Source organism: Rhinoraja longicauda, chromosome 44 (genome assembly GCF_053455715.1).
Source record: "Rhinoraja longicauda isolate Sanriku21f chromosome 44, sRhiLon1.1, whole genome shotgun sequence".
Lineage (NCBI taxonomy): Eukaryota > Metazoa > Chordata > Chondrichthyes > Rajiformes > Arhynchobatidae > Rhinoraja > Rhinoraja longicauda.
The window spans coordinates 1078112-1093711 of NC_135996.1; the positions used below are offsets into that span (position 1 = coordinate 1078112).

General features: G+C 45.1%; 1 pseudogene; it reads left to right on the forward strand.

Moving 5' to 3' along the window:
• Window positions 1-547: 547 nt before the first annotated feature.
• On the forward strand, window positions 548-15268 carry LOC144612397 (interferon-induced protein with tetratricopeptide repeats 5-like; annotated as a pseudogene).
• The last annotated feature ends 332 nt before the right edge of the window (window positions 15269-15600 follow it).

Genomic DNA, 15600 nt, shown 5'->3' on the forward strand with positions numbered 1-15600 from the left:
CCTGCCCCATGCCTCCTTATTTTTGACCAGAGCCTCAATTTCTATGAAAAATGCCCAGGAATTTGGCAAGTGAATCTCTTGGACTCTAATGGAAATGTGCTTTCTTACATAGCGGTTCAAATCCTATATATAGAGCTCCAGGTGTATCCACTGGATGAATTTAAATGAGAGACCTCTTGGGGCTAGCGGACTCAATAGATATGGGGGAAGGCAGGCACAGGTTACTGATTGTGGATAATCAGCCATGATCACAATGAATCATGGCTCGAAGGGCCGAATGGCCTCCTTCTGCACCTATTTTCAATGATATGCCTACCAGACATGATAAGTAGGCAGAGAAAAGATCACCCAATCAGGCCGGGTCTGATGAATGCAGTGACTGTTGCTAACCTCCTCTGGGCTTGTAATTGGATCCAGGCATTTCCGCCTCCGGCACACTGGAATATCATTGTCATCATTTCTTGGGGAAGCTAGTTTCACTTGCGAGGTTAAGTTTCTATTCATCATCAGGAAATTGACTTTCAGTAAATCATTGCCTGCAACACCATTCTCAATCGACTCCACAGCAAAAGTGCAGCTAAAGCTGTGAAAAGAAATTCAAAGAGCTTTGTATCTAATGAACACAATGAGGTACAGAACTCTGTAATTCCTTCTGTATGAAGTTTGTGTTAATCATTGTTTGTTTGAAAGTATGTGTAATATATTACATGTAATTGGTACTAAATGTTTAGAGAACGTCATTAAGTGGCTGTACGTGTAGAAAGAAGGTTATTTTAAGCTGATGAACGGGCGATGGAAGGCCCCGCGGGCGAGCTGCGCCCCGGGGAAGAGACCTAATAAAAGAAAGGTTTCCCCCCGCCCCCCCCACCCCACACCCCACCCCACCCCACACCCCCACCACACATACACAGCCAAAAACAGAAACAAAAAACACCCCAACACCGACACAAACAAAAAAAAAGAAAAAAAGACAACAGACTGCCAGAGAGCCGTAGCCGTTAGGCGCAGCCAACTCCTAACATCGCCCGGTGTGGCCGCGGGACGTTTCAGTGCCCGGTGCGGCTCGGCCGCGGGACGTTTCAGTGCCCGGTGCGGCTTGGCCGTTGGACTTAACATCGCCCGGTGCGGCCGCGGGACGTTTCAGTGCCCGGTGCGGCTTGGCCGCTGGACTTAATATCGTCAGCGCTGTTCGGCCGCGGGACGTTTCAGTGCCCGGTGCGGCTCGGCCGCGGGACGTTTCAGTGCCCGGTGCGGCTCGGCCGCTGGACTTAACATCGCCCGGTGTGGCCGCGGGACGTTTCGGTGCCGGGGCGGCTCGGCCGGGGGGCCTTCCATCCCCTTGCGGGGGCTGTGCGTGTCGTTTGCCTCGGTAGAGGTCGAGCTGCCTGTCCGTGGGTGCGGGGGGAAGAGAGAGGAAGTTTTGTTGCCTCCATCACAGTGAGGGGGTGATTGGAGTCACTGTGATGGATGTTTGTGTTGGGGTCGGGTGTCCTGTGTTCTTTTCTTTTTTGCTGTGTTTTGTGTGACTGCTGAAATTTCGCTCGGTGTTGTGCCGAGTGTCAATAAAGTGTTGTTATGTTATGTTATCTTATGTTATGTTATGTTATTATGGAAAAGTATCTTATCTCTTATCTGGCAAAATTGCAGCCAGTCTCCAGAAAGCAAATGTTTTTGTTATTCAGACTTCTTGCAAGTGTAATACTTTCTCTGTCATTGTGGTTACATATGTGTACCAGTTGTCATATGGGCAAAGTAGGCCTTTCGATCCACCATCTTCATGCTGACCATCAAGTATATCTACACTAATCCTGAAAGCACTGCTATAGTTGCTACCAATTCAATGGTTCACTGGATATTTATTGTCACAAATGCAAATAAACAGTAGAATGAAATTCATTTTGCATATAATGCCGTTGCCGTCATGTGTGCTGCCATTTAATCGAGTTCACAGTCTAGATTCCCGTGTGCTCGTTCTGCCGGAGCGACTCCCGATCCCCTCCGTCACCCAGGACCGGCTTGGCCTGCGAACCGTCGTCTCTCTCTCCTCCTCGCCGGACATCTTGTGTCCCGGGGGCAACCTCCTGCAATCCACCTTATAGGCGCTGGAAGCATTAACCGGTTCACACTCCTACCGGCCCTTGTTCTCCATGCCCAATGTCTCCAGCAACTCCATCCCAATATTCCACATCTGATGAGCTATCGGGCGGTTCCGCGTCCAAGGAGCGTGCAAGCGAGACCGGCCGCCCGGTGGAGCCTCTCCGTCGGTTTCAGCTGGCATGTTCGGGCATCCCCGGGCATGTTCGGCCGGCCGGCCGACGTGTTCAGCTGTCTGTCGGAGCGTCCTGCGGTTCCACATCCAACGAGTTCCGGGTGCTTTCGGTCGTCCGACGAGCCTTCGGGGCCTTCTGATCCGTAACCTTCTGTGTCTTAGTGATGCAAGTGTTTATCGAGATACATCTTAAACATTGTGAGAGTTCCTATCTGAATACTCACACAGGCACAGGGTTCAGATTTAAACCATCCTGCTCGGTAATAAATTACTTCCTGAGCTCTCTCTAAGCCTCTTATCTTTTATTCTAAATGATGTCCTCAAGTGTTGGACATCTCTGCCATGTGGAATAGTTTCCTGCAACTTACATAACGGTGAATATCCCGCTCGGTCTCCTCTGCTCCAAGCAAAATAAACGCAGCACCTTCCAGTCTCTCCTCATGAGTCTTCGTGCATGAAGTAGATTTCCTTGCAATATCATATCTCAGTTTAATACCAAGGTACAGTGAAAAGATATCTGGTGATAAAGCAAATAAAAGCTAATAATAACTTCCATTTGGGCCTCAGCAGGTGTACAAGGTCGATATTTATTCAGATATTGTTGTTTTAAAGATTGTATGAGACCACGACTTCCTGCTTTGTTTCAGGCAAGATGCAGGCAGAGAATAGATGGGTGACCACCAGCAAAGGGATGAGGCAGAGTTTTCAGGAGTGCCCTGTGGCCTTTCCCCCCTTTTAGATACTGTTGAGAGGGATGACCATGCAGAGGAAGCAGCAGTAGCCAGGTCTGTGGCACTGGACCTGGCTCGGAGGCACAGTGAAGTCAGGCAGAGCGATAGTGAGAGGAGACTATAGATAGTGGGACAGACTGGAGATTTTGTGGCAACAAATGAGACTCCAGGATGCCTCCCTGGTGCCAGGGTTCTGGATGTTTTGGAACAGCTACAGAATATTCTCGAGGGGGGCGGGTGACCAGCCAGAAGACATTGTGCACGTTGGCACAAATGGTATGGGTAGGAAAAGGGATGAGGTCCTGCAGAATGAATACAGGGGGAGTTAAATTCCTCATAATATGTCTGATTATAATATCATAAAAGGTCTGATGCCACCTGCTTAAATCTGACCTGCACTTTCTTTTTCTTCCTGACCTTACTGTCCTTATCCCTCCTCTTTACTGGAACATGCGAATCCTGCACATTAATTAGCTGGCCTTTAAATGACTCCCACATGTCAACTGTGGATTTACCCAATAACAACTGCTCCCAATCAACCCTCACAAACTCCTGCCTAATGACATTGTAATCTGCTTTACCCCAATTAAGTACCTTCCCTCAACATTCAGACATATTCCAATTCAAAAAAGTATTCAAACTTATGGAGGTAGCTCTTTTAAGATTTACATGTATTTATTAGAACCTTTGTGTCTGTTAATTGGACATGAGAGGAAATCCGAAGGGAAATATCCTAATGTTAGGCTAATTGTCATTTGTTGAGGTGGTTATTGAACAGCAATAACCTGTATGTTGTCATCTGCAATAAGACTGGAATTGATCACAGAGGACAAAGTTTGCTGTGTAAGCTCGGTTACTTGTAATATTTGGAAATATTGTCTTGATTTGATTGTGATTTTTCCAACCATGATTGATGCACATCAGGTTCACACCACCTCCAGTTTAAATTCCATTTGGAATATTTTGGAGGACCAAGAACCAAGTTCCACTTGTATATTTTTCAATACATCAACTCTGGTTTTTACTTTAAAGATGAACACGTATTGTCTTGAGAGCGATACGGTTTGACTGAAAAGATTATTCCGAGACCCCTCCCTCATAAACTTCAAAATGTGGGTGATTTTCTGATTGCGATATGTCTGAACAATTTTTAATATCAGACATTTTGAGTGAGCCAAAGAAACATGCAGGTAACATTATGGGAGTGAACACTGTCAATGTAGGGCTGGATTGATGTGTATATCTTTCAAAATAACACATAAATTGTTCTGGGGAGAATTGTTTTTTGCCTTTTGTATGGTAATACTACTTAATTGCATACATTGCATTAATTGACGGTTTGTCCCTATAAATAATGTTATTTATTTTGGGTATTATCAATGGAACCCCAGGAATTAGCACCATCAATTTGTTTCCAAATAATGATATTTGATTGGCACAAAAAGATAGGCACAAAATAGATGGCATAAGATAGGCACAAAATGCTGGAGTAACAATGAATCAGGCAGCATTTCTTCAGAAAATGGATAGCTGACATTTCAGGTCAGGACGCTTCTATGGGCTTGTTTACTCTGTTTTCAACTTGTAGACATAACTGTCTTCTCAGGTGCACCAGTAGTTTTGGACCAATTACTGCAGTAAGGTATTAATGGCATCCGAACAGGAACAATTCATGACTGTTAGATGAAGGGTTATCTCTGTAAAGCGTCTTTGAGTATATGAAAAGCGCTATATAAATAAAATGTATTATTATTATTATTATTATCAAAAGTCCTGATAGATGCAATAGACTTTGGGACGGAAATCTCTAAAAAAAATCTCATTAGAGTTTTAGTTATGGGTGGACCAGGGAGGAAAACATCTTTATTTTACCTTACCACCTCCTTCAATGCATTTCTCCATCCTATCTTCCCTTGTGAAAACAAGATCAAGGACTTTGGTGAACTGCTTAGAATATAAACCTGTTGTACAAAGAATTGTCATGTTATCTCTGACATTTAACAAAGGAGTGGAATAGTGGTCACATTTAAAATAATTAAAATGCTTAAAATCATTGTGTAATTATGAACGTGTACTTGTGTACCAGAAAGGGAATGGGCAATAAGATATTCATCTAAAGTGAGGAAATCTTCATTTAAAACGTGGTTTCTCACCATGCTCGAATCTAATGATGTTAATGTCATGTTTTCATCACTTAGACTATTCAATAACATAGCAGTGTCATTATTTTTCTTTAAGTTCAGAAGGATCCATTTCAGGATGTTCTTCCATTAGATTTCCTTCAACATCTTGATGGGATTCTTTCATCATTGATATAGTGCCATTAATTATTTCAGCAATTTTTTCCTTTGCTTCCCAGATTTCTATATTTGTTTCTTTTGCATTGTGGTTAGTATGAACATTTAAATGGATGGGAATAATCCTTGCCAGAGCAAGCATTCAGAGTTCAAGTATATTAGTCCCAATATGACCAAGAGTTAGAGGTCATTTGGTGCCATTTCAATTAACATTGTTTGCACACCTCTGGATCCAGTCTCTTCTAAGATGTTAAGTGTGAGGGCATTTTTGCAGGATGATGCTATTTCTGTGGTAAATACAGCTGCCTCTGCTTAAAACATTTGGTGTGTAAAACAACACTGAACCATAACATAATATCAAAAGAGAAATATAACAAGAACAAGGCCAGTGACCAGTCCTCAAGGTGTGCCTCAAGGTTCGTTGTTGAGCCCATTGCCATTTGTCATTTCCATCAATGATTTTGATAAGAACGTGCAAAGCATGATTAGCAAGTTTTCAGATGACACTAAAGTGGGTCGTATTGAAGAAAGTGAAGATGGTTGTCAAAAATTGCAGCAAGATCTTGATCATTTGGGCGGGTGAGCTGAGGAATGTTTGATGGAATTTGAAACAGAGAAGTGTGAGATGTTGCATTTTGGAAAGACTAATAAAGGCAGGACCTACACAGTGAATGGTAGGGCTCTGGGAAGTGTTGTCAAGCACATGGATCTCAGAGTGCAGGTACATCGTTAGTTGAAAATGGCATCACAGATAGATGGGGTGTCAGAAAGGCTTTCATCAGAGTATTGAGTACAGAAGTTGTGAGGTCATGTTACATTTATATAAGACGTGGGTGAGGCCACATTTAGAGTGGAGGAAGGAACGACAGAGGCTGGTTTACACTAAAAACAGGCACCGAGTATTGTGTTCAGTTTTGGGCACCATGTTATAGAAAAAATGGTGTCAAGCTGGAAAGGGTGCAGAGAAGATATTCAAGAATGTAGCTCGGAATTGAGAACCTGAGCTACAGGGATAGGTTGAGCAGGCGAGGTTTCTATTCCTTGAAGCACAGGTGGATGAGGGTGGTCTTATAGAGGTGTACAAAATCGTGAGAGGAATAGTTCAGGTAAATGCACAGAGTCTCTTGCCTGGATTAGCGGAATCGAGCATCAGAGGACATAGGTTTAAGGTGAAGGGGGGAAATATTTAAGAGGAACCTGAGGCGTAACTGTTTATGCAAAGGGAGGTGGGGGATGGGACGAGCTGCCACAGGAGGAAGTTGAGGCTAGTACTATCACATAGTTTAAGAAACATTTAGACAGGTACATGGATAGGACAGTTTTTGAGGAATATGGGCCAAATGCTTGCAGGTGAGACTAGTGTGGATGGAACATGTTGGTTTGTGTGGGCAAGTTGGGCGGAAGGACCTGTTGCTACGCTCTATGACTCTATGACTCTGTAACATTTTCTTTTGGAGTGTGGATATTTCTTATTCCTCAACAATAACTTTCTTTTGGTGTATCGTTGCTGAACAATTTATTTCGATTTTCCTTGAGCTTTATGGAATATTTTGTCTAAGGTTATTCCATTTCGAATGAAACTAGGGTCAGAATCATTTCTATGCAATTTCTTTTCTTGAACCCAGTCACCAACATTTCACATTCAAATTGTCTTGTTGGGTTGTTTTATTATTTCTGGAATTCCCATAAACTCTGTGAAGGTAATGATTGGCCTCGTTTAGCAATCAGTGGTGTATATCAATTTATATTCAAAATAAATATATATGTATACAAATTGTACATTAAAAAGTAAGGTGTAACATTGTTTATTACCCTTATTTTTGCTAATGGTATGTTGTTTATGGATGGTTGCACTTCAGGGCAAGTGTAACCACTTTTGTCCTCTGGAGTAAACCAGTTTTTCCAGGTCTCTTTTAATCCCCTAATTCTTTCTCTCCACCACCCACTTAAAACTGAAATAACACGTCCCCTTTAAGGTCCGCTACTCTCCTGGCCACGAGCAAATGAGCCACATCCATGTCCAATTCAGGATCATTTGTCCAATTAACCCAGTCCTGCTGAACTTCCCCTTACAAACCACGCAGTTCAGAGGGGATGAAGCCACAGGAATGGTTCTAGATATCATCTCACTTTGTCTCTAGAAATACAGCCCATTGGATGAGTTCACCTGTGTGCCTGTAGTGTGCGTGTGCATGTGCACGTGGTGTGCATGTGCCCGTGGTGTGCATGTCCCTGTGCCTGTTCGTATGTCTGTGCCTATGTGTGTGCGTTCATTATTGATCCGGAGTCATGTCAGACACCACATTACTGGAGAATGTGGGCAAGAGTGCACTGCCTCCTCACACAATGCAGGGACTGATCTGTGGATTGTGTGGTAATGGATCATTATCTAGGGCCAGCTGGTGTTCAGTGGCACAGCAGGCCCCCCAAACCTATGAGGAGATTATTGTCTGTGTTGAATGAGTCCAAACTCTATGAGCCCTGGCTTCGGATCCCTGCATGAGCAAAACCCCGACTCCAACCTGGAGGGAGGTGGGGCGCTGACTGGCTCAAGAAGGAGGAGATGGCAGAAGTGCCTCTCATAACCAGACCTCGAAGACGAGCCAAAGTCTGCAGAACCAGGACACCCCTTGACCCAGTCCAAATTCTGGCTGGCAGGTTGCACCATCCATGGGGGCCAGAAGAAAGAACAACCACCCTGAATGTACACCCTCTAATGGCCAACCTACATTAGCTTTATTAGACTTGACCAGTTACATTACTCTGGTCCGGCTAGAACTGTTACCTACAGGCAAATAGGTATCTGAGATTCTCCCACTGACATGTGCATGGTGATATACGCCAAGTTCCAGCTCCCTGTATATGTATTGCCATGAAGCACCACAGCTGGTCACTCACTGTAGGGGTGGTTAAAGACTCCTGGTTCCACTCCTTGTTATGTGACTCAGGATTGGATCACCTGTTCAACAGCCACAGGAAGGCCCAAACCTCACGTTCTTCGAGTAGAAACCCCGGAAGCCTGGTTTGCACCCAGTGTATCTGTGGGACCCACAGGCCAGAGATGAGCAGAATGAAGAGAAGAGAATGTTGGTTAAACAGGTTTGTGGGTTTGAAGCAGAGCTGGAGGATGAATGGAAGCAGTGTGTACAAGGAAGAAGCTGGAGATGGACCTCAAAGGTCTGGAAGCACAAATTGAGGCTGTGAATAAAAGTTGTGATAAGACATTTAAACAACTTTGTAGTCGTCAGGCACAGATGAAAGACCACCAATGTGAGCTGGGAGAGGTGTGTCTGAAGAAGGGTCCTGAAAAGTCACACATTCCTTCTCTCCAGAGATGCTGCCTATCCCACTGAGTTAAACTAGCATTTTGTGTCTACCTTTGAGCTGGGAGAGGCTTGTATTTCCAGAGAGGAGATCTTCACTCTAAGAAGAATGAAAAGAAGCTGAAGAATCTCGAGGCAGAAATCTTGCAGCTTCATGATGAACGTGCTGCTTCGGAGAAAGACGCATGGAACCCCAGGAGCCCTGAGCCCCTAAGGGTTTGAGGGACAACAATGCAGGTTGAAACTCAGAGCTTGTAGTGAGCACAGCGCTAGACAGAAGAGTGAAAATGCAGGGCAATGGTGGAAGCACATCTTGAGAATGTTGTTATCCTCTCCCGCCCTTTGGGAGGACCTGCTACAAATCCTGGGATTATCGCTAAGGAGGGGGAATGGGATTTCATGTCCCCATTAAGGTCCCCTCATCTCCCGGCCACAGGCGAATGAGAAAAAGTGAAGTCCAATTAAGTGTCATTGGACCAACTACCCCCATCCTACTGACCAACCCCTTAGGGGTTTAGGGAAGTGGCGGCGCTGCCCTGCAGCTGCGGCTTGCCGGCAGTCTGTTTGTCTTTCTTCTTTCTTTGTCTATTTGTTAGTGTTATATGTATGAAATAACCTATCTTTAGCTGTGTATATGTGGGGGGTTGTGGAGGGGTGGGGGAAACATTTTAAAATCTCTTCCTCAACGGAGATGCGACCCTTTCCAAGTCGTATCTCCGTTTGCGCTCAAAAAAAAAAAAATTTTTGAACGCGGGGCCTTCCATCGCCCGGTACGGCTCGGCCTCTGGACTTAACAGTGCCCGGTGCGGCTCGGCCGCGGGGCTTTACATCGCTGGTGCGGCTCGGCTGCGGGACCTTCCATCACCCGGCGCGGCTCGGCCGCGGGGCCTTCCATCGCCCGGTGCGGCTCGGCCGCGGGGCCTTCCATCGCCCGGTGCGGCTCGGCCGCGGGGCCTTCCATCGCCAGGTGCGGCTCGGCCGCGGGACCTAACATCGCCCGGCGCGGCTCGGCCGCGGGGCTTTACATCGCTGGTGCGCCTCGGCCGCGGGGCCTTCCATAGCTGGTGCGGCACGGCTGCGGGACTTGGCTGCACCCGGCACGGCCGCGGGATGTTTCAGCGCCCGGTGCGGCTCGGCCGCGGCGACTTGGTCGTGGGGAAGAGAGCGGAAGTTTTGTTGCCTCCATCACACTGAGGGGGTGTTTGGAGTCACTGTGATGGATGTTTGTGTTGGGGTTATGTGTCTTGTGTTCCTTTTTTTTGTGTGACTGCTGGTAACGTCATTTCGTTCGGTACCTCGGTACCGAATGACAAATAAAGGCTCTGTATCTGTATCTGTATTAACCCTGGAGTGCAGAGGGGAAGGAGAAGAGGAAACTGTGGGGTTGGTTCTATACCCTTTTGTTTTGTTTCTGGAAATAAAGCTTCTCGGGTGAGTTCACCTTGCAGTGTGTGCCAAAGTATTCTTTAATGATCTGGCATCATGACTGATGCCACAGAACATAGGACAGTACAGCATAGGAGCAAGCCCTTCAGCCCACAATGAACTGATCTCATCTGCCTGCACATGATCTATATCCCATTATTACCTGGACTTATGCCTGTCTAAAAACATCTTCAACACCACTATCATAACTGGCTCAACCATCACCCCTGGCAATGCGTTCCACACCCCCACTCATCTCAATGTAAAAAAAACATTTCCTCGCACATCTGCATTAAATTTTCTCCTTCTGACCTTATAGTTATGTCCTGTAGGTTTGGACATTTTCACCCTGTGGAAAAGGTTCTATCCTATCTATGGCTCTCCTAGCTTGATATATTTCTATCAAGTCTCCCCTCAACTACTGGCGTTCCCGAAAATGCAATCCAAGTTTATCCAACTTCTCACTGCATCTGAAACTGTGTAATGCAGGCAGCATTCTGTTAAACCTCTGCACCCTCTCCAAAACCTGCACATCTTTCCTGTAATGGAGCGACCAGACCTGCACGCAATTCTCCAAATGCAGCCTAGCAAATGTCCTATAGAGCTGCATCATGACTTCCTGACTCTTATATTCAATGCCCCTATCAATGAAGGCAAGCATACCATACTCCTACTTTACCATCATATTCACTTGTGCTGCCACCATCAATGAGCTTTGAACTTGGACTCCAACATTCGTCTGCACATCAATGCTGTTCAGGGTCTAGCCATTACCTGTGTTAAAGTCCATCTACCATTTCTTTGAAGATACACACAAAATGCTGGAGTAACTCAGCAGGACTGGCAGCATCTCTGGATAGAAGGCATGGGCGACGTTTCAGGTTGAGACACCTCTTCAGACTGAGAGTTAGGGGAGAGGGAGACACAGAGATAAGGAAGGGTAAGGTGTGTAAACAAGACATCAAAGGAGATGCAGGTCAAGGAAAATGTATAATAGATCATTGTTGGCCAGGAGAAGGTCACAACGAAGTATACCGAGAAACCATTTAATCGGGGACAGTCTGGTCAGAGAAGTAGGAAGGGAGAGGGTTGGAGAGGGATGCAGAGAGAGGGAAAGCGAGGGGTGAAGGGGTGTCTCGACCTGAAAAGTCGCCTATGCCTTCTATGCAGAGATGCTGCCAGTCCTGCTGAGTTACTCCAGCGTTTTGTGTCTATCTTCAAAGAAATGGTAGATGGACTTGAAGTTAGAGAGGTTAACATTCATACCACTGGGGTGTAAGCTGCCCAAGCGAAATATTGAGGTGCTGTTCCTCCAATTTGCGCTGGGCTTCACTCTGACAGTGGAGGAGGCCCAGGACAAAAGGTCAGTGTGGGAATGGGAGGGGGAGTTAAATTGTCTTTTGAAACCTAAATGTCAGGTACATTTAGACAGACTGAGCAGAGGCGTTCAGCGAAACAATCGTCGAGCCTGCACGTCACCCATTCCTTCTCTCCAGAGATGTTGCCTATCCCACTGAGTTACTCTGGCACAGGAGATGTTCCATGGTCTGGAGGCCCTGTCCGCATTCGCAGTCTGCCGTATCTTCAGTATATCCCCACTTCAGCATGTTCAATTAGCTCCTCCCCATGCCTGTCCGCAGTCTGCTGAGACTACACCAGGTTATCCACGGTTGGTCGGAACCTGGTGGGTGTTTCTCAGAGGGATCGATTGCCGTGTGAATGTCTTCCGGGCATTTCTTGACTCTCTCCTCCCAGACTTTGAGCCTTCTGGACGATGCACTACAGTCCAGGGGATGGACAGATGAGAGGAAACTTCTGCGTGATTTCAAACGATGAGGTAGCAAAGGGTGGTCATGTTGGGGGCGTCTTTCATCCTCTGATTGTCTGAGGCGTTCTTCTTTGACTGGTTGTAGCTCTTCTGATTCCAGGAGGTGCAATGCCAGAGAGTAGGTAGATGCTGTCCGTCTTGGTAGGTTTCATGCATCCACTGATGCAGCGACAGCTTGTGTTTAGCACAGGATCAATCTTCCTTGCATGAGCTGAGCGCTCCTATACTGCGCACGCATACTCGACAGTGGAGAAACAGAGAGCCAGAGGTGTTGATCAAATAATTTCTAGAATTTGCTCCCCATTTTGAGGTACTTGGTGATATGTGCTTTGTCGTTCAGAGATCGATCCAGAGTCACACTGAGATAGACTGGACTGTCACAGTGCTCCAACCACACCACACACTGTTTCAATAGTAATTCATGTGTAACTTTCCCCGGGGACAAGTGCAGAAGTAGTTTCCCTCTGTGTGTTTACCCTGCAGTGGTTGACCAGATGCGGAGATGCCTTTGAACTGCATTTGTGACATAATTAAAGTTAGTGCTGATCAGAAGTGGTTCAACTGCATTCACCAGTGTTCAACATTAGCACCAGTAAATTGTGCAGCATGGACCCCTAAAGATGAGGTTGCAACTCAAGGTTCAAATTCTGTTTTAGATTTAAAATTTTCCTTTTAGAATCCGTGCTCCTGCTACTACTCTGCTGGATTCACCTTTCTAGAATCTCACTGCATCACAGTACAATATTTCAAAGGAGTGGATTAAAGAACATTGTGTCTCCTTCGGCCATGGAGTAAATGGTTCTTCATTCTCCATGGCTGGTAAGAATTGGATGTTATAATGTTTAAGGACATATTTCCTTTGTTGAATCTCATCGAGTGATACAGCGTGGAAACAGGCCCATCTGCCCAAATTGCCCACACTGTCCAACATATCCCAGCAACACCAATCGAACCTGCCCGTGTTTGGCCCATATCCCTCCAAACCTGTCCTATCCATGTACCTGTCTGACTGTTTCTTAACAGTTGGGATAGTCCCTGCCACAACTACGTCCTCTGGCAGTTTGTTCCACACACCCACCTCCATATGTGTGAATAAGTCACCACTGAGATTCCTATTCAATCTTTCCCCCTCCACCTTAAACCTATGTTCTCTGGTTCTCGATACACCTACCCTAGGCAAAAGACTCTGTGCATCTACCCGATCTATTCCTCTCATGATTTTATACACCTCTGTGATATCACCCCTCATCCTCCTGCTCTCCAAGGAATAGAGTCCCAGCCGACTCAAACAGTCCCTTTAGCTCAGACCCTCTAGTCCTGGCCGCATTTAGAAAATTGCGTTCAGTTCTGGGCACCATGTTATAGGAAAGATATTTTCAAGCTTGAAAGGGTTCAGAAAAGATTTACGAGGATGTTGCAGGTTTATTGGAATTTTTATCTGAAATTTTGCATACAATTCTCGTCACCCCATCACAGAAAGGATATGGAGGCTTTAAAAATGTGCAGATGAGGTGTCCCAGAATGTTGAACGGATCAGGGGATATTAACTATAAGGAGCATTTGGACAGACTTGGATTGTTTTCTCTGGAATGACAGAGGCTTTGGGGAGTCCAAATATAATTATATAAATTTATGAGAGGCGTATACAGGAAAGACAGTCAGTACCTTTTTCTCGGGATGGAAAAATCAAATACTAAAGAGCATAGGTTTAATGTGCAAGGGGCAAGATTTGAAGGAGATGTGTTGGCCAATTGTTTTTATATTGAGGGTGATGAGAGATTGAAATGTACTTCCAGGGCTGGTGGTTGAAGCAGATATGATAGAGGCAGTTAAGGGAGAGGCATATGAGAAAAGCGTCTCCAGCATGTCTGATCTGCTGACTATTTCTGAAGCTTTGGAGGTTGGCTGCGACCGATTTTCATGTGTTTTCTTCTCTTACAGCAAAACAGTGAGGGATTTAAAGGAGAAGCTCGATCAGCTTCAGTGTCACTTCACGTGGGGCCCACAGAAGGAGACCAATGACCTGGATGATATGATGTACAGATTACAAGATTCTATAGATCTGAATTTGAAGTATAAGGCCAGGTCCTGCAACCAATTTGCTTTTGTTAACTCCCTGCAGGGCAACTATGAAGAAGCTCTTGAAAATTTAAAGGAAGCTGAAAAGATTCTGAGAGAGAACCACGAAGATGCATTTGAAAGAAGAAGCATCATCACCTATGGAAACTATGCCTGGGTGCATTACCACATGGGACAACTGACCGAGGCCCAGTCCTACCTCGACAAGCTGGAGATGATCTGTAAACTGTTCACTGATGGCCCCCGCTATAGAGCAATGATACCTGAAGTGTATGGGGAGAAGGGATGGTCATTGTTGAGATCGGCAGCTCAATACTATGAGGAGGCTATGGAATGTTTTGAGAAAGCTCTGGAGGAAGATCCCAATAACACGTAATGGATCATGGGCTACGTAACTGCTCTGTATCGTCTGGAACCAATTGCTGGAACCGCAGAGAAATGCAAAAGCAGGCAGTGCGTGAAGCATCTGAGACGTGTGCTGGAGCTTGATCCAGATGAATCTTTGGCCATGGTGATGTTGGCCCTAAAATTGCAAGAGATTAAGCAAAAGGAGGAAGCAAATGAATTAGTTGAACAAGCCGTACAGAAAAGCCCTGATGTTCCAAAAGTGCTTCGCGAGCAGTGTCCTACACGACCAAATAGGTATGTGCTATAGAGTGCAACTGCTTGAACTGTTGAAAAATAGATTGAGCTCTGATCCACAATACCCTGAATTTCAACAGAAAAAGTTTTTGATCGATCATTGCAAGCATCACTTTGGAAAAGCATTTGAACACCGTCCAAGGACAGCTATTAAATCACAACTAGATTATGCAGACATCTGTCTAAGAAATGGAGAGAATTCCAAAGCAGGGGAGGTCTACAGCAAACTGCTGGAGTTAGAGGGTATTCGTCCAGATAATATGCAGAGAATATGGTTACGGGCTGGCTTATTTCAACTTCACAAGAGAAGGTCTGATTCAAATGCTATCAAATTGTTCCAGAAAAGACTGGAGATTAAAAATAACTCCAAAGAGTGGAAAATGTGTTATGAAAATTTGGAAAAGTTGGCAGACAGAATACTTTGCAGGGATCCACATGACAGCAAGGCATTTGGTGTCAAAGGGTTACTGCATCAGATGGATGGGGACAAGTCTAAAGCTATTGAATACTTTGAAAAGGCTTTGGAATTCGATTCCAGCAATGAAGAATATCTTAGTGCTCTTTGTAAATTACGCCTTTCGTTTGAAGAGCATCATGAACATTAAAAGATGCAACAATTTCACCTAAAGCAAGAAAAGCATGAGTGGGGTGTTTGTTTCACTAATTATATTCTGTTCTCACCTTCTCCAAATTGGAACTGCACTCATGAATGTGCAATTTTTTAAGATGACCTTGTGTTAATACAATCCAACCTATGTGGATCTTTCAAGAATAGTGACACTTTTGCTACATTGAGAAAGAGAGATAGAGAGAGAGAAAGTGCATGGCACACAGCACACTGACTAATCCAAAGTGCTTGCTTGTGACACTATAAAACATTGGAGACTTTTACCTCTGTCCAAGGTACAATGAGGAACACAACACATGTTGTGTTCTGATGTTCAACTTGGACATTGTCACCTTCAAATCATGCAATATTCATATTACATCCATCTTTATTAACATG